This window comes from Muscardinus avellanarius (assembly GCF_963383645.1).
Source record: "Muscardinus avellanarius genome assembly, chromosome: 15".
NCBI classification, from domain to species: Eukaryota; Metazoa; Chordata; class Mammalia; order Rodentia; family Gliridae; genus Muscardinus; species Muscardinus avellanarius.
In genome coordinates this window covers 46,633,813-46,657,349 of record NC_137801.1, presented here as the reverse complement: position 1 = coordinate 46,657,349, position 23,537 = coordinate 46,633,813, and positions in this window count along the sequence as shown.

Sequence of the window (23,537 nt, the reverse complement as noted above, 5' to 3'; positions counted from 1 at the left end):
AATTTGACCAAAGATTAAAGGAAGTTGTCTATGAAAGAAAGACAAATGTTCATGGATGTAATCAAGTTCTATTTTCTTTTTTTTTTTTAACAATTTTTTTATTGAACATAAATAGTATACATTTACACTATATTTGGTGCCCTCTCCCTCCCCGCCCCCATTTTCCCTTCCCCCCTCCCACCAATGGTTGTCCAGGTTAACCATATCTTATTCATAATTATACACATGTTCAAGTGTAGACCCTTATTAATCAAGACCGGCCTTCCTCCTCTCCTATCTTACCATCTAAACTTAGCTAGTATTTCCCCTTCAATATCTGGAGACCCACTGGTATTCTTTGTGTTTCCTAGTTTGGGCATATTAGAGGAAACATATGTATCTTCTTCTTCTGTGCTTGGCTGATCTCACTTAACATAATGTTCTCCAGGGCTTTCCATCTTCTTTCAAATGATATAATTTTGTTCTTCTTTATGGCTGAATAGAATTCCATTGTGTGTATTTCCCACAGTTTTGCTATCCATTCATCTGTTGATGGTGATCTGGGTTGGTTCCATATTTTGGCTATTAAAAATTGTGCTGCTATGAACATAGGTATGCATATGTTGCTGTAGTTCTCTGAATTCAACCCCTTTGGAAAGATACCCAGGAGTGGTATAGCTGGGTCATATGGTGGATCTATTCCCACCTTTCTTAGAAATCTCCACACAGATCTCCATAGTGGTTGAACTAGTTTGCATTCCCACCAACAGTGTAAAAGGGTTCCTCTTTCCCCACATCCTCGCCAGCATTTGTTGTTATTTGATTTCTTTATGCTTGCTACTCTGACTGGGGTTAGATGGAATCTCAGTGTAGTTTTGATTTGCATCTCCCTGATGGCCAGTGATGAAGAACATCTTTTCATGTATCTATTAGCCCTTTGTATCTCTTCTTTTGTGAAGTGTCTATTTAGTTCATTTGCCCATTTCTTGATTGGGTTGTTTGTTTTGCTAGTGTAGAGTCTTTTGAGCTCTTTGTATACTCTGGATATTAGCTCCCTATCAGAATGGTGGCTGGTAAAGATCCTTTCCCATTCTGTAGGCTTCCTCTTTAGGTTATTGATAGTTTCCTTTGATGAGAAGAAACTTTTTAGTTTGATGTTATCCCACTTGTTTATTCTTGCTTTAATTTCCTGAGCTTTGGAGGTTTTGTTGAGAAAGTTACTGCCTGTGCCAATATGTTGTAGTGTTGAACCTATGCTCTCCTCTACTAGCTTCACAGTCTCAGGTCTAATTTCTAAGTATTTGATCCATCTTGAGTTGATTCCTGTGTTTGGTGAGATATAGGGGTTTAGATTCATCTTTTTACAAATGGTTAGCCAGTTCTCCCAACACCACTTGTTGAAAAGGCTGTCTTTTCTCCAGCGTATGTGTTTGGCCCCTTTGTCAAAGATTAATTGACTAAAGATGTGTGGGTTTGTTTCTGTGTCTTCTATTCTAATCCACTGGTCAGTATATCTGTTTTTGTGCCAGTACCATGCTGTTTTTACTACTATTGCTCTATAGTATAGTTTGAAGTCTGGGATTGTAATGCCTCCTGCGTGTTTCTTGTTATTGAGAATTGCTTTGGCTATTCTAGGTCTTTTCTTTCTCCATATGAAATTCATGATTGATTTTTCTAGGTCTCTGAAGAATGTCACTGGTATTTTAATGGGAATTGCATTGAACCTATAGATCAGTTTTGGCAGAATGGCCATTTTGATGATATTTATTCTGCCTATCCATGAGCACGGGAGATCTTTCCATCTTCCAAGGTCTTCCTCAATTTCTTTCTTTAATGTTTTATAGTTTTTGTTGTAGAGGTCTTTTACATCTTGGGTTAGGTTTATTCCTAGGTATTTTATTGGTTTTGAGGTTATAGTGAATGGAATTGTTGTTTTTATTTCTTTCATTGTGGATTCGTTGTTGGCATAAAGAAAAGCCACTGATTTCTTTAGGTTGATTTTATAACCTGCGACTTTGCTGAATTTGTCAATCAGCTTCAGAAGTCTTTTGGTTGAGTTCTTTGGGTCTTCCAGATAGAGGATTATGTCATCTGCGAATAAGGATAATTTTAATTCCTCTCTTCCTATGTGAATTCCTTTGATTTCCTTCTCTTGTCTGATTGCTGCAGCAAGAGTCTCAAGGAATATGTTGAAAAGGAGTGGTGATAGTGGGCATCCTTGTCTTGTTCCTGACTGTAGCGGAAATTCTTGCAGTTTTTTCCCATTCAATATAATGTTGGCTTTGGGTTTGCAGTATATTGCCTTAATGATGTTGAAGTACTTTCCTTCTATCCCAATTTTTTGCAGTGTTTTTAACATAAATGGGTGTTGGATTTTGTCGAATGCTTTTTCAGCATCTATTGCTATGATGATGTGGTTTTTGTTCTTGATTCTATTTATGTGGTGAATAACATGTATTGATTTGCGTATGTTGAACCAGCCTTGTTTTTCTGGGATGAAACCGACTTGGTCATGATGTATTATTCTCTTGATATAGTTTTGGATGCGTATAGCTAGTATTTTGTTTAGAATTTTTGCATCTATGTTCATTAAGGATATTGGTCTGTAGTTTTCCTTTCTTGAGGTATCTTTATTTGGTTTGGGGATTAATGTGATACTGGCCTCATAGAAGGAATTTGGGAGAGTTCCATCTCTTTCAATTTCCCGGAACACGTTATGCAGTATTGGTATTAGTTGTTCACTGAAGGTTTTGTAGAATTCAGCTGGGAACCCATCTGGGCCTGGGCTTTTCTTTGGTGGCAGAATTTTTATTGCCATTTCTATTTCTTTGGTTGTTATTGGTTGGTTTAGGCTTGCTATGTCCTCTTGGCTAAGTGTAGGAAGGTTAACTGTGCTTAGAAATCTATCAATTTCTTCCAGATTTTCAAGTCTATTGGAGTATAAATTTTTAAAGTAGTTTCTGATAATATTTTGAATTTCTTCACTATCTGTGGTGATATCTCCTTTTTCATTTCTAATTTTGATAATTTGAGTTGATTCTCTTTTTCTTTTGGTTAGGTTGGCCAGGGGTTTATCAATTCTATTAATCTTTTCAAAGAACCAACTTTTTGTTTTATTGATTCTCTGAATTGTTTTTTTGTTCTCTATTTCATTTATTTCTGCTCTAATTTTGATGATTTCTTGCCTTCTGCTGGCTTTGGGAGTAGACTGTTGCAGAATTTCTAGATCCTTGAGTTGTGTCATTAGGTTCTTTACTTGGTGGTTCTCCGTCCTTTTTATGTGGGCACTCAATGCAATAAACTTTCCTCTTAGTACTGCCTTCATGGTGTCCCATAGGTTTTGGTAGGTTGTGTCTCTGTTTTCGTTTGTTTCCATAAATTTCTTTATTTCTTCCCTAATTTCTGCTCTTACCCATTCGTCATTCAATAGAGTATCATTCATTCTCCATGAATTTGAATACTTTCTTTCAAGTTTCCTGTTGTTGATTTCTACTTTTATTCCGTTGTGATCTGAAAAGATGCAAGGAATTATATTACATTTTTTTAATTTGCTGGTATTTTCTTTGTGTCCCAGGATGTGATCAATTTTGGAGAAGGTTCCATGGGCTGCTGAGAAGAAAGTGTATTCTGTAGTTCCTGGTTGAAATACTCTGAAAATGTCTATTAGGTCCATTTGGTTTATGGTTTCCTTTAGTTCTAAAACGTCTTTACTCAACTTTTGCCTTGAAGATCGGTCCAGTGGTGTGAGAGGCGTATTAAAGTCTCCCAGAATTATTGTATTTGGGTCTACTTGGGATCTTATGTCCAGAAGGGTTTGTTTTACAAATGTAGTTGCACCCATATTTGGGGCATAAATATTTACTATCATTATATCTTCTTGGTATAGTGTTCCTTTTAGTAAAAGGAGGTGCCCTGATTTGTCTCTTTTGATGTGTTTTAGTTTAAAGTCTGTTTTGTTGGATATTAGGGTTGCTACCCCTGCTCTTTTTTGGTCACTGGTGGCATGGTATATCTTTTTCCATCCTTTCACCTTCAGCCTGTGAATGTCTTTGGCTGTGAGGTGTGTTTCTTGCAGACAGCATATATTTGGATTATGTTTCCTAATCCACATTGCCAGTCTATGTCTTTTGATTGGTGAGTTAAGTCCTTTGACATTAAGAGATATTACTGAAATATGATTTTTGTTTTCTGCCATTTTGTGTTCTGTCTACTCTTGGGTGGTGTGATCTTTCTTCTTTACTTAAGTGGCCCACTTATTAACTTCCTCTCTTCTCTGATTCTGAAGTCTGCTTCTTTTTTCTTCCTTATGGTTTATTTCTTTAAGAATTTTCTCTAGTGTTGGCTTTGAATTCATGAATTTTTTGAGATTCTGTTTATCGTGAAAGACTTTGGATTCGCCATTGATCTTGAATAGTAGTTTTGCTGGATAGATTAGTCTGGGCTGGAAGTTATTTTCTTCCAGGGTCTGAATCACGTCGTACCAGTCTCTCCTAGCATTCCTAACCTGGGTTGTATAGTCTGGGGTGATTCTTATTGTTTTGCCTCTATATGTTACCCGACCTTTTGTTCTTGCTGCTTTTAAGATTCCTTCCTTAGCCTCTATATTGGTCATTTTGGTTATTATGTGGCGTGGAGTGGTCATTCTTTGGTTTTGTCTCAGTGGAGTTCTGTATGCCTCCTGGATTTGAAGATCGAAGTCTCTTTCCATATTTGGAAAATTCTCTGAGATTATTTCCTTGAAGATATTACAGATGCCCTTGATCTGTACCTCTATCCCTTCCTCAATGCCTATTATCCGTAAATTAGGGCGCTTCATATTATCCCATAATTGCTGGATGTTTAGGTTTTGTTGCTGTAAAGATTTCTGTATATCGCTGACTGTGTTTTTGGTTTGGGATGTACTGTCTTCTAATATTGATATTCTGTTTTCCATTTCATCTAATCTTCCAGAGTTTCTTTCAATTGCTGTCTTCATTTCACTTATTGCCTCTTTCATTTCATTCCAGACCTCTTTCTGATTCTTTTTTAGTGTTTCTAATTCACCTCTAACCTCCTCTATACTTGATCTGAATCCTTTCATCATATTGAACAACAAGATTCTGAACTCCCCTTCTTGCATTTCTAGTAGGTCAGTATTCGTGATTTCTGCTGTCTCTTCATAATTCCTCGTTCTCATATTTGTAGTGTTCTCTGTCCTGTTTTTCTGGTTTCTACCCATCGTTCGTATTATGTTTAGTCAAATCTTAATATTAGGAGTTGGGGTATCGGCTAGTCAGCAGAGCCTTTCCAGTGTTGAGGGTGGGTGATGTGGGAGGAGCTGGGGTGATTGGTAAAGGAGTCGGATTAGGTAGATGATATGTTTAGGTTGAGAAAGACTTTAAGTATGGTAAGGTGAAATCTTGCTAGGAATGAGAGAGAGTTAACTACTAGGACTCTTGTCGTTCGTGGAGTAATTATGGATGTAAGAAATACGTAGGGTATTAGACTAGGAGGTATATTATGTGGAAAAGTTTTTGGGGGGAAAAGTATGTAGGGTTAGTGTGGGAAGGTTTGTAAATAGGGGTGATGGAAGGAGCAGACAGACATAAAAAAAAAAGAATAGAAAAAAAATCCACACAAGATACCAATACTATTATGTAATCCAAGAAAAAGGGAGGAAAACCAATCAAAGGAGGAGAATGAAAATAAAGGAAGGAAAGCGGAAGAAAGAGGAAAAAAGAACAAGAATAAAATAAAAGGAACTAGCAGCTGTGTGAAATAAAAAAATAAGGCAAACAATCCAATATATATATATATATATATATATATATATATATATATATATATATATATATAAACAACATGTGAAAGTAAGAGAAGTGTGGGTTAAAAGAAAAAAAAAGATAAAACAGCAATAACCATACCAAAACAAAAGCACTGTAAAAGCAAAATAAAACAAAACATCCACATTAAAAGTAAAATAAACAGTCCTCCTTATTTACGCATATGGGATCAGGTCTATATAATATGTGCTATCTGATTGCTTTGGTAACTTTCAGAATACCATCCAATGTCTCTTAGTTTTCTTTGTACTCTATTTTTTATCTACTTAGGTCACTCTGGGTGTTTGGACACCTTGTATCCTTTAGCTGCTTTAGGTTTATGTGTCCGGATGTCTGGTTTCACTTTTATTTGATTCTGTACAATCCACAGGTTCTGCGAAATTCTAACCTGTGGTCAGTACCTCTGCACTTACCACCCTAGGCTCCAACCTGTGCTTCCCTACAATATGGGTGGAGAATGACCAAGGTATAATTAGAACCTCCCCCTGAGGTCCTGTGCAGATATTGTAGCCCTCTGGAGTTTCCTGTGTCTCTGGAAATTCCAGCTGGGTTAGCCGGTGTGGTCCCAAGATGTACCCTGGGCAAATGGATGCTGGTTCCTGGATGCCCGCGCTTGCTGCCAGAGCTCTGCCTATTCCAAGAGTGCAGGCTGGGTGTGCTGCTTTTACTGGACCCAGGAGTGAGTGGATGCAGCTGTTGCTGCTGGTATGCTCTTCCAAGGTGTATTGAGCTGAGTTCTCGCTTAGAACTAAGCATCTGGCTACCAGGAGAGTAGGAACACCTAGCGGTGGGCCAGGAGTGCAGGATAGGTGCTCAAGGATCCAGTACGTGGTGCCCAGTAATGGTCTCTGCCTCCCGTGGGATGTAGAAACTGGGGGTGCCCCAAGGAGATTTCCGGTTTACACAGGGCTTTCGCAGCCTGGAAGGCCATCTCTGGCAAGGTGGTGGGGGCGGGGGAGGGGGGCGAGACACACAGGAAGGCTCCAATTTAGTGAGAGAGTGGCCCAGGCACTGACTGCTAGCAGGGCACGGGGCGCAGACAAGGTGCGCAGAGGAGAGTGCTCGGGTCTGAGGCTTGGGCGTGCTGGGGGGGTCTGCACTTCCCTGGGCGCCCGCAGGTACCTGTCTTCCTTGGTTCAGGATTCGTGGGAGTCTCTATGCTGTTGTGGTCCAGTCGCTGGTGAACACACAGAATTCTGACGTGGGTGCTGCTCGCTGTTTTCAGTCCTGGATTATCTTGCTGCGGGACTATCGGGACTATCGGGCAGGCAGCTCCGCGGGCCCGCGAAAGCAGCCCGCCGCTGAACAGCGTTCAGATCCGATTGTATCTGCAGCTGGTCCGGTGTCCGATCTATGTTCTTCTTCTTCTTCAAGTTCAGAGTTCCCCCGAGGTACCAGGATTTGATTTGGTTCCTGGTATGTATTTATTTTGTTGATTAAGACACAGCTTTCTAAGTATTTGAACTTTATTTGCTTCAGCTACTGAGGAGTGCTGTGTCCCTCAGTCGCCATTTTGGAAAAAAAAAACAAACAAAAAAAACCAAGTTATATTTTCTTTACACATTATTTTTTTAATCATTTTCAATTAGAATTTGGAGGAACTGGCCTGTAACTACAATATGCTTTTCATTCATTCATTATTACCCATTCACTCAATTTTTTAAATACTTGTCATGCTTCCTTTTCTCCTTTGTGCTTTGTTTTATTGAGTTCTATTAAATATATACAGCAAAGGAAAATTTCAAAATTGTTCTGTTTCCTTGAATGTTTCCACACATCCCTAGTTGCTTTTGGCTCATTTTTTCCCACTATATGCAACTCAAGTATACATGAAAATTTTTGATAATGTTTATATATATATATATATATATATATATATATATATATGTGTGTGTGTGTGTGTGTGTGTGTGTGTGTGTGTGTGTGTGTATTACAGGTGATTGAACTCAGGGGAATTCTACTAACAAGCGACATTCTCAGAATATATATATATATATATATATATATATATATATATATAGAGAGAGAGAGAGAGAGAGAGAGAGAGAGAGACCGAGAATGTCATATATTTTTATATATTTTTTATATATTTAAGTGTCTCACTAGGTTGCTGAGTCTAACTATATTTCTGAGACTAGTCTTAGCCCTGCCTTAGGAGGCTAGTCTCAGCCTCCTAAGTACAGGGATTACAGGCATGCACCAAAATGCCCAACTGCATTTATTTATTTATTTATTTATTTATTTATTTATATTGTTAGTCATACATTTTAATGGAGTACAACATGGTAGAGACATACATGCACACATCACTCATTTAGCCTTTCCCCAATTCCCACTCCATTTTCTCCCCCTCACTCTCTCTCATGTTTGGCTTAGTGATTGGCTTTGTTATGTTTGTAAATGTACATCATGTATATTAGGAAATTTTCCTTTTCCTTACTCCCATTTTCCTGAGTTTGATTTATTTGATCATTTATGGTTTCTCCTTCATTGAACAGAATTACTCTTTTAACCTTTTTTCCCCTATCTTCTGCATATTAGAAAGAACATCTGATTTTTTTACTTTCTGTGACTAACTGATCTCACTATAACATTCTTCAGTTTCATCCATTTCCTCACAAATGATGTAATCTTGTTCTTCTTTGTGGCTGAGTAAAATTTCATTGTGTACATATCCCAAAGTCTTGTAATCCATTCATCTGTTGATGGACATCTTGGCTGGTTCATATTTTGTTGATTGTGAGTTGTGCATCTATGAACATAGATACCCCTGAATTTGGTAGTTGGTTTCCATTCTTTTGGGTAGATACCCAGAAGTGATATTGATGGATTATATGGTAAGTTCCTTCTGAGAATCCTCCATACTGCTTTGTAAAGTGGTTGAAATAATTTGCAATCTTATCAACAATGTACTAGATTTCCCGCTTTATTTATTGGCTATTTGAATTTCTTCTTTTTTTTAAAAAAAAGATTCTATTTAGTTCACTTTCCCATGTTTTGATTGGGTTATTTGCTTTCTTAGTGGTGAATTTCTTGAGTTTTCTTTATATTATAGATATTATTCATCCATCAGAGAGGTAGTTTGCAAAAATTTTCTCACATTTTGTCAGCTTTCTGTTGAGGTTCTTGATAGTTTCTTCTGCTTTACAGAAGTTCTTCAGTTTAATGCAGTCCCAATTGTTGATCCTCTTTTTAAATTCTTGTCCCTTTGGGGTCTTTTTGGGAGTTTTTACCTGTGCCTATGTGTTGAAGTGTTGGACCTATGGCCTCTTCAAGGGGCTGAAAGGTCTCTGGTCTTATTTCCAAGTCTTTGCTTCATTTTGAATTGGCTCTTGTGTAGGACAAGGAAGTGCATTTTGTTTCTATTTTTCTGCTTATATTTGGTTTTAGAGATCACATTTGAGAGAGTCCTCTTTCTTTCTTTTAATGAAATAAATTGAGAAGTAATGGGATTAATTTTTCCATAAGGATTTTATAAAATTCACTTGGGAAAACATGTAGTCCTGTGTTTTTGTTTGATGGTAGGCTTTTTATTGCTGCCTTAATCTCTTTGATTACTATTGATTGGTTTAATATTTCTATATATTCTTGGTTCAATTTAAGAAGGTTGCATGTATCTAGAAAATTGCCTGTTTCTTCTAAAATTTCTATTTTGTTGGAGTACAGATTTTCAAAATAATTTCTATTAATCCTCTAGATTCTCATACTTTTGGTGGTAATATCTCCTTTTTCAACTCATTTTATTAATGTGGATTGCTTCTATCTTTTTCTTAGGTTGACTACTGTTCTTATTTTTTGATTTTGTTGATTTTCTGTATTCTTTTTAATTCTCTACTTGATTGATTTCTTCTTTGGCTTTAATAGTTTCCTGTATTCTACTGGTTTTGTGATTAGACTGTTCCTGTTTTTCAAGGCCTTTGAGGTGTATCATTAGGATATTTACCTGATTTGATGATGTTCTGTTCTTCTTATGTGGGCACTCAGTGCTATGAATTTTTTTTCTTAATAATGCCTTCAAGGTGTCCCTGAGGTTTTGATATGTTGTGTTTCTATTTTCATTTGTTTCTAGGAATTTCTTCTATCATCCATTTCTTGTTTCTGCATTGTGGTGTCCAGGTACCATGTGTTTATGTGGTAACTCTGAGTCATCTTATAGTTGATTTCTAGTTTCATTATATTGTGGTCTGAAAATACAAGGGTGAGTAGGTCACATTTTTCTAATTTTCTAGTCCTCACTTTGTGGCCAACAATGTGGTCTGCTTTTGAGAAGTTGATCAGCTGAGAAAAATGTGAACTCTGCTGTAGTTAGGTGAAATATTCTGATATGTCTAATAGTACCATTCAGTTTATGGTTTTCTTTAGTCCTGAGTCATTTTTGCTGATCTTTTGTCTAGAAATGTGAGAGGAGTATCAAAATCTTCCAGTATTATTGTATTGGGATCTATATGTGACTTAATGTCACAAAGATTTTATTTTATAAAAGTGACTGCACATAGTTTGGGGCATAAATGTTGGCTATCTTTATTTTCTCATGCTGAATTTTTTTTTTTTGGCCTTAAAAGTTGACTTGCTTTGTCTCTTCTCATAAGCTTGGACTTGAAGTCTCATTTGTCTGATATCTTATTTGCTACTACTGCTTGTCTTCAAAATTTTTTGGCATGGATTACCTTGATCCAGCCCTTCACCTTTAGTTTGTGACTATCTTTACTTTTAAGTTATGTTTCTTGCAGGCAGGAGATAGATGGATTCTGGTTTTTAATTCATTTTGCCACCTTATGTCTTTTTATTTGAAAGTTGAAGTAATTTATATTCATTGTTATTTATTAATCTTATTAATATTATACATAATCAGTATTGATAATATTAATAATATTAAACTATTGTGTTATTAAAATATTTAATATTAATAATATTAAGCATTATTAATATTATATTAAATCTATGTTTATATTATTGAAAGATGATTTTAATTTATAATATTTTTAGTTTTAACTTCTGTTTGAGGTAGTATTTCTTCTTATTTGTTTGATGGAAATTATTGTTTCTCTGGTTCTAGCATTTATTATTTCTTCATAGTTAATCTTTCTGAGTACTTTCTCTAATTATTGTTTGGAATTCATATGCTTTTTAAGCTTCTTTTTGCCATGAAAGATTTTTATTTTCCCATGGAATTTGAGAGATATTTTCGCTAGGTAGAAAAATTGGGGTGCAAGTAGTTTTCTTTAAGTTTAGAATATTTTGGCCCAGGACCTCCTGGCTTTCATGACTTGTTTGGGAAAGTATGGAGTGATTCTAATCATTTTGCCTCTAAGTGTCACTTAGTCTTTTGTTTTGATTGCTTTTAAGATTCTCTCCTTGGATTCTATATTGGTCAGTTTGACTATTATGTGGTGTAGTGAACCTTTTCTCTGACCTTGTCTAAAGGGGGTTCTTTAAGTTTTCTGTACCTATGTATTGACCTCTTTTTCTTTGAAGAGATTATCTTTTTATTTTACTTTCTATTCTCTTTTATATGCCTATTATTCTTAAGTTAGATTTTTAAATATGGGTCAATATTTCTTCAATCTCCAATTCATGCTGTCAAATTGTTTTTTTTCTAAATTATATACTATGTGTTCATTTTTGGAGGGATCATCTTCTAGGAGGAAAATTATATTTTCCATGTGGTCTAATCTATTGTTTATAGTTTGCACTGATGCCTTCACTTTAATAATTCCATTCTTCACTTCCTTCAGAGCTTCTCTATGATTCCTCTTTAGGATGTTAGATTCTTTGTTTGTTTCTTTATTTCTCTCAGGCTTTTTGTAAATTCTTCTGTTCCTGTATTATTTCTACTATTAAATTTCTGATTTCCTCTTCTGGAGATCTCTGCAATTCTGTCTTTTCAAGTTCTGTAAGTGTGGGTTTGTGAGAGCTCATCGCTTCCTTGCTATTTTTCATTCTTATCATTTCAGGTTTCTTTAGTTTGTATCTTTGTTGCTTTTAATAGCTTTATCCTACTCTGTAGGTGTCATCTGGTATATATAAGGACAAGTGATGTTGTATTCAGTGGTGAAGGTTGAGTGAGGAAGAAGCTGATGAAGTAGTAAATGCAAGAAGAGCTAAAATGACAGATAGCAGAGATTAGAGATAGTGAATATATAGTAGAATTCTAGTAACCAAATTAGAGTTTTAGTATAGTGCTATGATTTAATACAAGAAAAAAGAAAAGAAAAAAAGAGATGGAGACAAAAGAATAGGTGAGGAAAGATGTTTGTACAAGTGTACAAGGGGAGGGAAAGAGCAGGCCAATAAGCACACACACACACACACACACACACACACACACACACACACCAAAAATAACAAAAACAACAAAATAATGCAACCCTAAATATATATGAATACTCAGCAGACTTGGCTTCTGTAGTTCTCCTGGTCTATATGAATTCTTTTAGCTTTTTAAGATTCACATTCTATAATAGGTTCTCAGAATATTTCAAGCAATCTCATTTGCTCTGTAACCTATAGTAATGATGTTAGTTTATAGCCCTGATTTTTGGTCACTTTCAATGATTGGGATCCTGGCCTGGTGTCTTTCTCTCTGCAGGCACCAAGTGCCACTGGCATCTTTCCTGCTGCAATCCTGGGCCTCTGAGCTCTCATAAAAGACCTGAATCTGAGATTCTTTCAGTCTATGCAGTCAGCTGGTATCACTGGGGCTAGATCTAGTGTTAAGTGCAGGTCTCTCCACTTTCCATAGACACTGAGCCCATGTCTCCCCCTGCCTGCATGGAGGTGGGTGTCCTGGGACCAGAACCATTGTCTATATAGGAGTTTGAGTTCTCCACAAATAGAGCTGGATTGGCCTAACTTTCCCTGGTCACCATGATTGTGTGGTCTGTGTCCATCTCCTGATGCCCTACTTGGGTTTTGAGCCCAGGGAACTGTAGGCATTTAATTTTGGAATAGGCTTCTGATTCAAGAATCATGGAAGGGCTTTAGGAAGTCTGTATGTCAACCACATTTAAATATAAACTATAATGTTAATAGGCAGCAAGCTGGATGCTATCAGGAGAACAAGAAATAATAACCAATTCAGAAGACAGAGATGGCCAAGTAAAGACAGAGCACTTCTAATAATGAACATGCCTTCCAGGCCTCAAAAGTATCTTCAATTTGTGAAGACTTTACCAACTTCACAAATTTTAATTGAGTTTAAAGCTATACCTATTTCCAACCCCTTCTTGCTAATGACTGAGGTCCAATCAATAAAGTACTAGATTTTTCTTCTTTTAGGATTTGCAATGTGCACAAAAATGTGCTAAGATGTTGAAAAGCTTTTTTTCATTTTTATTTTTTTTCAAGTTTTTTAAAATATATTTTTATTGGTGCATTGTAGTCAAACATCACAATGGAATACAAGACTTGTGAGGATATCCAAGCACACATCATCCAATTAGCCTTTATCCAATCCCATCCCACTCCCTCCCCTTCTCTCATTCCCATGCTTAATTTAGAGATTAACTTTGATATATTTGTTTACGTACATCATGTGTTTTAAAGAGATTCCATCTTCCCCCATCCCATTCCCTCTGATTGGTCACCTTAACTGCTCCTCCATAGGACCCTTTCTTCAACTATATTTCATCCTATTACCCATTTCTACCTAGTTTTTGCATATTAGGGAAAGCATCTGATTTTTTATTTTCTGTGATTTTTCTCTGTGTATGCTGCATTACAAGTTCCAATCCCACTCTTTAATGCCCTGGCACCAGCCTGGCTACCTGGGAGACTCTGATCCCAGCTTTGCTGGCTCCAGCACTGACCTTGCCTCAAGGCAGGCTCCGATCCCCACCTCGGAGGCCCCAGCACCGGCCTTGCCTTAAGGCAAACTCCTATCACAGCCTTGCTGGCTCCAACTACAGCCTAACCACATAGCAGACACCGGTCCTGACCTTGCTGATCCCAGTACTGGCCTTGCTGCATGGCAGGCTCCGATGCTGGCCTCAGAGGATCCAGCACCAACCTTGCCTAATGGCAGGACCAGATTCCAGCCTCGCGAGGCTCTGATCCCAGCCTCGGAGGCCCCAGCATCGGCCTGGCATCACTGGCCACAACATGAGCCCCTCACCCCTTTGCAGGCTCTGATCCCAGCCTCTGAGGTGCCACTACTAGCCTTGCCTCACAGTAGGCTCCGACCCGGTCTTGGCTGGCCCCGGTACCAGCCTTACCCCTTGGCAGGCTCTGGTCCTGGCCTTGGAGGCCCCAGCACCGGGCTTGCCTCATGGCAGGCCCTGACCCCATCCTCACTGGCTCTGGCACCAGCTTCACCCATCTGCAGGCTCCAATCCCAGCCTCGGAGGCCCCAGCACTGCCCTTGCCTCATGGCAGGCTCTGATCCTGACTTCGTTGGCCCCAATACTGACCTCAACCCTAGGCAGGTTCCAATCCCAACTCCAAGGCCCCCACAACAGCCTTGCATCATGGCAGGCCCTAATCCCATCCTCCCTGGCCTCGGCACTGGCCTCCTACCTCAGCAGGCTCTGATCCTGGCCTCACTGACCCCAGCACTGGCCTTACCCCTTGGCAGGCTCTGATCCCGGCTTTGTAGGCCCCAGAACCAGCCATGCCTCATGGCAGGCCCTGATCCCAGCCTCACTGGCCCCAGCACTGGCCTTACCCTTTGACAGTCTCCGATCCAGGCTTCGGAGGCCCCAGCACTGGCATTTTCTCACAGCAGGCTCAGATCCCAGCCTCATTGGACCCGGCACTGGCCTTACTCCTAGGCAGGCTCCAATTCCAACTCCAAGGACCCAGCACCAGCCTTGCCTCATGGCAGGCCTCATGGCATGCCTTGATCCCGGCCTCACTGGCCCCAGCACCAGCCTCACCCCTAAGCAGTCTCTGATCCCAGCCTTGGAGGCCCCAGCACCAACCTTGCTTCATGGCAGGCCCCGATCCTGGCCTTGCTGGCCCCAGCACTGGCCTTGCCCCTCGGGAGGCTCCAAAACCGGCCTCTGAGGACCCAGCACCAGCTGTGTCTCAGGGCAGGCTCTGATCCCAGCCTTGCTGGCCCCAACATTAGCCTCACCCCTCGGTAGGATCTGATCCTGGCCTCAGGGACCCCAGTGTCCTACACTATGACTGGCATTCTTTGATTTATTTTTAATATTAGAGAGCAGTACATGTCTTTTGCAAAAGCTGGGACCCCAAATACCTAGTGGCAATAAATTTTGTCTTTCCTCCAAAGGCAGAGGTCCATAGCTTCATTTTGCAGAGCAGGCTCTGCTGCTCCATGTGCACCCTGGCCTTCTCTGTGCAGAGAAGCATGGTGGCCATAAGGACTGATGACTTCCAGAACACACAGCATGGTGGCCCATCTTGGCTTTGTGGGGCTCCCTCTGAAATCCCCCAAACCCTTTTACCACTTAGCATGTTGTCCACAATTCCCAAGCATGTGTGGCAGTAGCAGTCTATTTTTGGGAAGGTTTCCTCAAAAGTTCAAGGTGGACTGGATTGGATCTGTTGGCCCCTCCAAACTGTGGTCACCACCACTGCTGCTGATGCCACTGCCCTCTTGGTTCTCTCCTGAACACCCTTCCCACACAGTTTGTTTTCCAGAATTCCCAAGCCTGTGCAGCATCAGCAGTATACCTTTGAGGATATTTCTTTAAAATTTTGAAGTGGATTGGATTGAATCTCTGCCTCTACCAAATACTGACCACTGCTGCTGCTGCCACAGCCATCTTGGTTCTCACCTGCGCACCTTATTTACACAGCATGTTGTGCCAAATTTCCTGAGCGTGTGCGGTGGTAACATTCTACCTTTGGTGCAATTTCTTCAAAATATCAAAGTGGATTGAATCAGATCTCTACCTCTCCTGAATACTGGCTACTGCCATTGCCGCTGCCTCCACCATCTCAATTCTCTCCCAAACACTTTCCCCACACTGCATGTTGTCCAGAATTCCTGAGCATGCATGGAGGTAGCACTCTATCTTTGGGGTCATTTCTTCATAACATCAGGGTGGGTTGGATCAGATCTCTGCCTCTCCCAAATACTAGCCTCCACAGCCACCTCTGCTGCTCCCTCCACCACTGCCTTCATCCTGGTTCTCCACTGAGCTCCTTCCTTACATGATATGTCCAGAATTCTTAAGCATGTACAGCTTTGAAGAGGTTGTGGGATCGAGCAGCAATGAATTTTTTCTCCCCTCCAAGAGTGGAGGGCCATAGCCTCAACACATAGAGCAGGATCTGCTGTTCTCAGTGCAACAAAAACCCCAGCTTAGCACAGAGGAGCACAGCAGCCAGGCACAATGAGCTTCCCAGGACGTGTGGCTCGGCTTCCCGCCCAGCGCTGCTGTGCTCCCTCCACCACACCCGGATCATTTTTATTACAAGGTATGTTGTTAAGAGTCCCCAGCATGTGTGGGTGAAGTGGTCTTTTCTCTAATCTCTTCTGGGATGTTTTTCTAAAAATCACTTTTCTTGCATGACATGCACCTCCTTGAAATCTTGCTTCTAATTTTGCCATTATCCACTCTCTTTCCTATATTCTCGATAGGAAGTCATGGCTAGAAATGTCTCCTTAAGTTGTCCCAATTAGATATTAAACCAAAATCTTGTGTCCAGGGCTTCTCCGAGGAATGCATGTCCTTTTTGGTGGCTGCCATCTTGAAGATCTATTGAAAAGGTTTTTAAATGCTAAAAGTTTACTACATTGTTTATGTTCAAATATGTAAACTAGCTGTAAATTTTGGTCAACTTTCACAAATGCTACTCAGAATTATTAGGAAGAAACATGATTATTACAAAACATAAATCTTAGGGATTAGCAGTGTCTTTGCTATACAACAGTAAGTTTACTATACAATAAAATATTTTATATTTTGACAATCTCAAAATGTAATAATTAATTTGCACTTTATTATACATTTTAATTTTTCAGAAATTTAAAATCTTGAAGTAACATCTCTTATAAATGTAAAATTAAAAAGGGTGAAGACTGAATTACAACTTTATTTTTCCCACTGTAGCAAATTATTATTGTACTTTATATTTTTAGTTTAATTAATTTAAATTAGTTGTGTTTCATTTTTACATATAACTCTTGGAATATCCTTTAGTAAGGGGCCAGTTAGAATTCAGTATTAAATTGCTCAAATGATAAATGGATAAACCAAAATACTCAATAAGAAATGGGTCAGTCTGTAATTTAACTTTTAAATATATCTCTTTTTGTTGTTTTGAGTGTACAGTTTAAAAACATTTCTGTAAATCATGTCAAAATGATGATATAATTATAATGTCTGATACAGTGACAAATTTATTGTTAATTAATTTGTTTTAATGTAGGGACTTCCATAAGATTGCACTTTAATTCAGTATTAAACAGGCTATTATTTTAAAGAGTTTTCTTCTTAGCAATAAATGGTGGTGATTTAGTTATAATTAAATAGAATTGTGTAAGTATATGAAAGTCTAATGAAGTTCACAGAAGCATTCATTATGTTTCAATACATTTATATTATCTTCTCTCTCAATAAATTGTTATACCTCTACTGTAATTAACTAGGAATTAACTCATTTAATTTTTTAAAACATAATTTCTGGTCTCAGAATTATTACTTTATTTTATATCCATTGAAAACCTAATTGAGAGTGCAGGAAACATATATTTTAATGAGTCAAAACAAAAAAAAATTAGTGTAGCATTGCAAATAAATTATAATTGACAGAAAGTGTTTATGGAATCCATGGTAGATCAGTAACATCCAGCATTTTTTATCATTGCATGTCTTTGATACTAAATATCTTTATGTATTATAGAGCTCAGTGCTTTATCAAATACTGTACATCCTATTTATTTTATGTCTTTATTATCTGATATAAAGCACTATCACATTAGCATTTTTCAGTAAGTCAGTTTTAATTTCTAAGGGATGTTGTCTTTTATTTGCTTTTCATTGCTACATTTAAATGCATTGCCTAGGAAGTTAGGATAAACCCCTCCCACCTACCCAACCCCTGCCTTCAGCCTGCATATAGAGAAAATATTGGAAATAGAGTGTTTGCAGATTTTCTGTCTTTTTCTTTAATTTACCTCTTCATTTTCAGAAGCTTTTTTTGAGGTCCTACAATTCACCTACTTAAAGTATACAACTTCAGTGTTTCTTATATAATCATACATATATTCAACTATTGTCACAGTCAAGTTTGGCTAATTTTTTTTTTTTTTTGGTGGTGGTATTGGGGGTGGAACCCAGAATCTTTTTACCTCTGGGCTATATCTCAGACCCATTTTATATAGTATTTTGAAACAGGGTCTCACTAAGTTGCTGAGAGCCTCACTAAGTAGCTAAGTCTGGCTTCGAACCTGCGTGATCCTCCTGTCTCAGCCTCCCAAGCGTGGAGATTACAAGCATGTGCCACCACACCCGGCAAGTTTGGCTAATTTTAATTGCTTCAAAAAGAAACTCCATATTCTTTAGCTATCACTCCCCTATTTTCTAATAGCATCCACTCCCAACCCCCAGCCCTAAGCAATCACTCATCTATGTTATGCCTCTATATATGTCTCTCTCTCCGTATACATATTTATGTGTGTTTATGTGTGTATGTGTGTGTGTGTGTGTGTGTGTGTGTGTGTGTGTCCTGTATAAATTTTGTGTGGAAATACATTAAATTTCTTGTGGTTATATTACTAAAAAAATTTCTGGGTCATATGTTCAGTGTACTTTTGACAGTTTGAAAAAATACATTATTTTCCAAAGCGGTTGACCTATTTTATATTGCTATCAAAAGCACATGTGGGTTTTGATTTCTCCACATCTTCACATTTATCACTTGCTTTTTACATTTATTTTAGTGAATGGGACAGGATTTTATAGAGCTTTTGATTTGAATTTTTCTGACTAATGGTATTGAATATTTTCCCATATGCTAATTGGTAATTTAAATATCACCCTTAGAGAAATCCCTATTCATGTCATTTGCTCATTTTATAATTGGGTTATTTCCCTTTCACAGTTGAATTAGATTTTTTGTGTATTTTAAATGCAAGTATTTTTCAGATATGTGATTTGCAAAAAATTGACTGCAGATTTTTCTGACATATCAACAGCTCATTAGATAATGTCAAGATTAGTTGTGATTAATGTCATCAGTGACATGTCAGTGAATAAACTGAACCCAGTTACTAGAGGAGTTTAGTCTTCATTTGGCATGTATTTCTCATATTTGAAATGAACACTTATCAGAGAAGTTTAGAATAAATATGTGAACAACAGATAGCCCCCTTGTTATTACAATGTAGTTAAACAACATGATAGGATCTTCAGTCACTCCTAACTCTAATATTAAATCTTATGCTTTGCATTACCACAAAGTCCCTTGCAGAGATCAGAGCACCAAAGAATTATGTCTCTAGAAGTAGATTTTCTTTTTCTTCTGTTTCTTGATAAAAGAGGCCTACCACCTGAGAGATACCTATTAATCCTTCTCATTAAGGCATGTATTTTAATTATTGCAAGGGAAAGAAATATTCTAAATCTCATAGCAATCAAAAAGGTTTTGAAGTTATTTCTCATATCTAATAACCTTTAATATATGCTTTGTGCCTATGTATTTATCATAAATACAGATATATTTAAGATTTCTCCTTAGTACAAAATGTTCAGCTGTTGAGGCTAGAGATGTTTTTGAAGCTGGCTGATAAAGTTTTCTTAATGTTTAATAAAGTTTTCATCATAGCTCTGCTACTTTACTCTTCTTTTTATATGAGTCACTGACCTGTAGTGGAATCCTTCACTGCAGGATATAGATATACAGAATAGATACCTCTGTATTTTTTTTTCTCTCTGGCATTCATAAAGTCAAGTACTTGCACATTGCTTATACATGTTTTATGTTCATTCTGCTTAATCAATTCATCCCATTCTCTGTCTCTGTGCAAATGGCTATTCTGAAGGCACCACTCAGTCATTATAGTTGAGAAAATTTGATTTTACTTTTATCATGTCATGAGGTTTTGTTTCCCCATCATTTTAGAGGTTGAATAATGTTTTCCTGGACATGATTCAGTGGGTTGCTATTCCTTTTACATATAGTCTGTCAAAGCAGGCATCCTGTTATTAGAAAATTACCCACCTTTTCTTAGAAGGAATTCTATCTTACTGGTGCCTACTTTTGTTCCTTTTATCTTTTGAGAGAGTTTCTATGTTTTATACAGATGCAGTCATGAATGTTTATGAAAACTAATTTCTTCACTATAGACAATTTCTCTTGTGACAGAAAATCTCTCTCTCTCTCTCTCTCTCTCTCTCTCTCTCTCTCTCTCTCTCTCTCTCTCTTCTCTCTCTCTTTTCTTTTTTTCTTTTTTGGTGGTACTGGGGATGGAATCCTTCTACCTTCGGGCTACACTCCCAGACCTATTTTCTATTTTATTTGCAAACAGGGTCTCTTAAGCCAGCAAGACTGGCTTCAAACCTATGCGATCCTCCTGTCTCCACCTACCAAGCACTGGGTTTACAAGCATGTGCCACCATACCAAACCAGAAAAATCTCTTTTAACCATTGATTTTTTTTCTCGTCTCATATTTTTAAAATCTAATCTTCGATTCATGTTTAAATTAAACAAATAAGTCTTTATGTTGAGTTAATTGGGTCTACTATCTGAAAATAGAGAAAATTTGATTTTTTCTTTTTTCTTTTTACTCCTTTTATTTCTTTTCTTGCCTTATTTCTGTGGCTAGTCTCAAGTACTATATTGAAAAGAAGTGGTGATACTGGACATCCTTGTCTTGTTCTGGTTTTAGGGGAATTCTCAAAGTTCTTTTTTTTCATTTAATATGATTTTGGCTGTGAGCCTATTGTAGAGCACCTTTATTATGTTGACGTATGTTTCTTCTGTTCTGATTCTCTGCAATGCGTTTTAGCATAAATGGATGTTGCATTTTGTCAAATGCTTTTTTCAGCATCTATTGAAATGATTATGCAATTTTTGACTTTGGTTCTCTTTATGTGATGAATTACATGGATTAATTTTTGTATGTTTAACCAGCCTTACATCTCTGGGATGAAACCTACCATGGTGTATTATTTTCTTAATGAGATTTTTGAATGTGTGTTGCTAGTATTTTGTTTAGCAGTTTTGCATCCAAGTTTATCAAAGATATAGGCCTATAGTTTTTCTTCCTTGAGCTGTTATTTGGTTTTGGTATTAATGTCATGTTGGCTTCATAAAATCTATTTCCAAGAGTCCCATTTCTTTCTATTTCACAAAATAGATTGAGGGGTGTTGTGATTAGTTCTATAAAAGTTTTACAAAATTCACTTGGGAAACCATCTTGTCCTGGACTCTTTTTCTTTTTAATGGTAGGCTCTTTATTGCTGTTTCAATCTATTTTATTGTATTGGTTGGTTTAAATTTTCTATATCTTCTTGACTCAGTTTATGAAGGTTGTATTTATCTAGAAAGTTTTCAATTTCTTTCAGATTTTCCATAAGCCAACCTAACTGAGGGGATGGGAAGGGAAAGAAGGATATTCTCTAATGCACATGATGTTCTTTAACAAACATATTAATGTCAATTCCTAAGCCAAACATGAGAAGTAAGGAAGAAGCAGGAATGAGGCAGGAATTGGTTAAGGGCTCATTGGGTGATATGTTCATAAAATAAATTTAAAAAATAAATTAAATAGATATAAGATGTTAGTCAATGTTATACATAGATGATACTTTTACAAATAAAGCCCCAATAATTGAAACAGCTACTAAATTTGTATTAGATGTCCATAGTATTTCTAAGGCAATAATCATTTTTAATCTTGCCAACCAAGCAAGAAATGGCTTGCTAACAAGTATTGATTGGCCAAACCTCCAGCACTGCCTCAGTTCTTCAATTTTACTCAGATTGAAATATGACAGATCAACTATAAAGTTTCTGTTTGATTTTCAGGCTGATATGGATATTTCAGGACAAGATAAATACGTTCATGATTGAAACAATGGTGTGTGGGAGCTTTGCTTGGATATTTCAGGTTGCTTCTACAGGATTGGAGTACTTTAAACTCTTCATTTAAAAAACATCAGATATCACTCTCCCACTTCTTTCTTCTTCAGGTCTTACCTTCAATGCTGCTTGTTTATGTATGTGTAACAATGAATAATAAAAGTTTTTCTAGCCAGATGTGGTGCCTCATGCCTATAATTCCAGTACATGGGAGATTGAGAAAGGACAATTAAAGGTTCAAAGATAGCCTCAACATCTTAGTGAGGCTCTTAGTATCTTCACAAGACACTTTTAAAATAAAACATAAAATATGGCTGGAGGTGTAGCTCAAAGGTAGAATGGGTAGAATGCCCCTGGGTTCAATCACCAGCACTAAACACACACACACACACACACACACACACACACACACACACACACTCCTTTGAATTATGATTGTTTCTTTTCAATTGAGAAGGAGAGGTTCACATATTGTTATATTTTAAGGCATAGTAATCCACAGCAATCACCATACTTATAGTTATAAAGCATGAATTAAAACATCAGAATGAAATACCACTCTATTAGGTTTTCCATCCTTTTCTATGTACTGAAAAGGACAGAATACAATTGTGTTAATTATTTACATTCTCCAGTGAAAACATCTAAATCTAGAAGTTTTTTTTTTTTTTTAAGGGGAGCAGTTTTGTAATTGTAAATTAAATTTGCTTAATAGTAATAGAAATGGTCAGGTTGAAAAAACTATTGATCATTCCTCACATTTTCTTATTTTTGTCATCTCTAGTGTACATTTGAGAATTACCAGGTAGAGTAGTATTTCATATAATTTTTAGTTCTTATTACAAAAAGATATTTATTTTCTATAAGTATGTATCTTGCCTAAGTTCTTCTATTTTTTATTTGCTTCAAGATAACTTGTAACTGCTTCTTAAGAATTTTATGATTGCTTTAAAAATGCCTAACTCCTAATTGCAAGATATGAAGAATCTTGTGGCTGATGTCAATTGATTTTTCTTTCTTGTTCAAGTTGTGTTTCTCTTAGTTTTTGGATATTATAAGAGATTTTAAATTTATCCTTGACATTTTACAAATTATTGTGGGAGATTCTTATAAAACTTCTATTTTACAAACTATTGGGCTGAGCATCTAAGCAGGACTACTACTGTAAACTCTGATTTCAATGACAGTTTAGTTTTTTTTATTTTTATTGGTGCATTGTAGTCATCTATCTTAATGGGATAAAAGACTTGTGTAGACATACATAAACACATCTCCCAGTTAGCCCTTACCCAATCCCCAACCCTTTTCCTCCCCAACCCTCCTTCCTATGCTTGGCATAGTTGTTGACATCTATATGTTTAAGTAAATCATGTGCTTTAGAGATTTTCCCTCTTTCCCCCTCCCACCCCTTCACTTAGGTTGCCTTATTTGCTTCTCTATAGGATCTCCTCCTTCATCTAGAGTTCCTCTTGTTACCCATTTCTCCTTAGTTTTCACATATGAGATAAAGCATTTGATTTCTTAGTTTTTGTGACTGACTAATCTCACTTAGCATAATGTCCTCCAGTTCCATCCATTGCTCTGTAAATGATGTAATTGTGTTTTTCTTTATGGCTGAGTAAAATTCCATTGTGTACATATCTCACAGTTTTTTAATCCATTCATCTGTTGATGGATGTCTTGGCTGGTTCCATAGTTTGGCAATGGTGAATTGGGCATCTATGAACAGAAATACATGT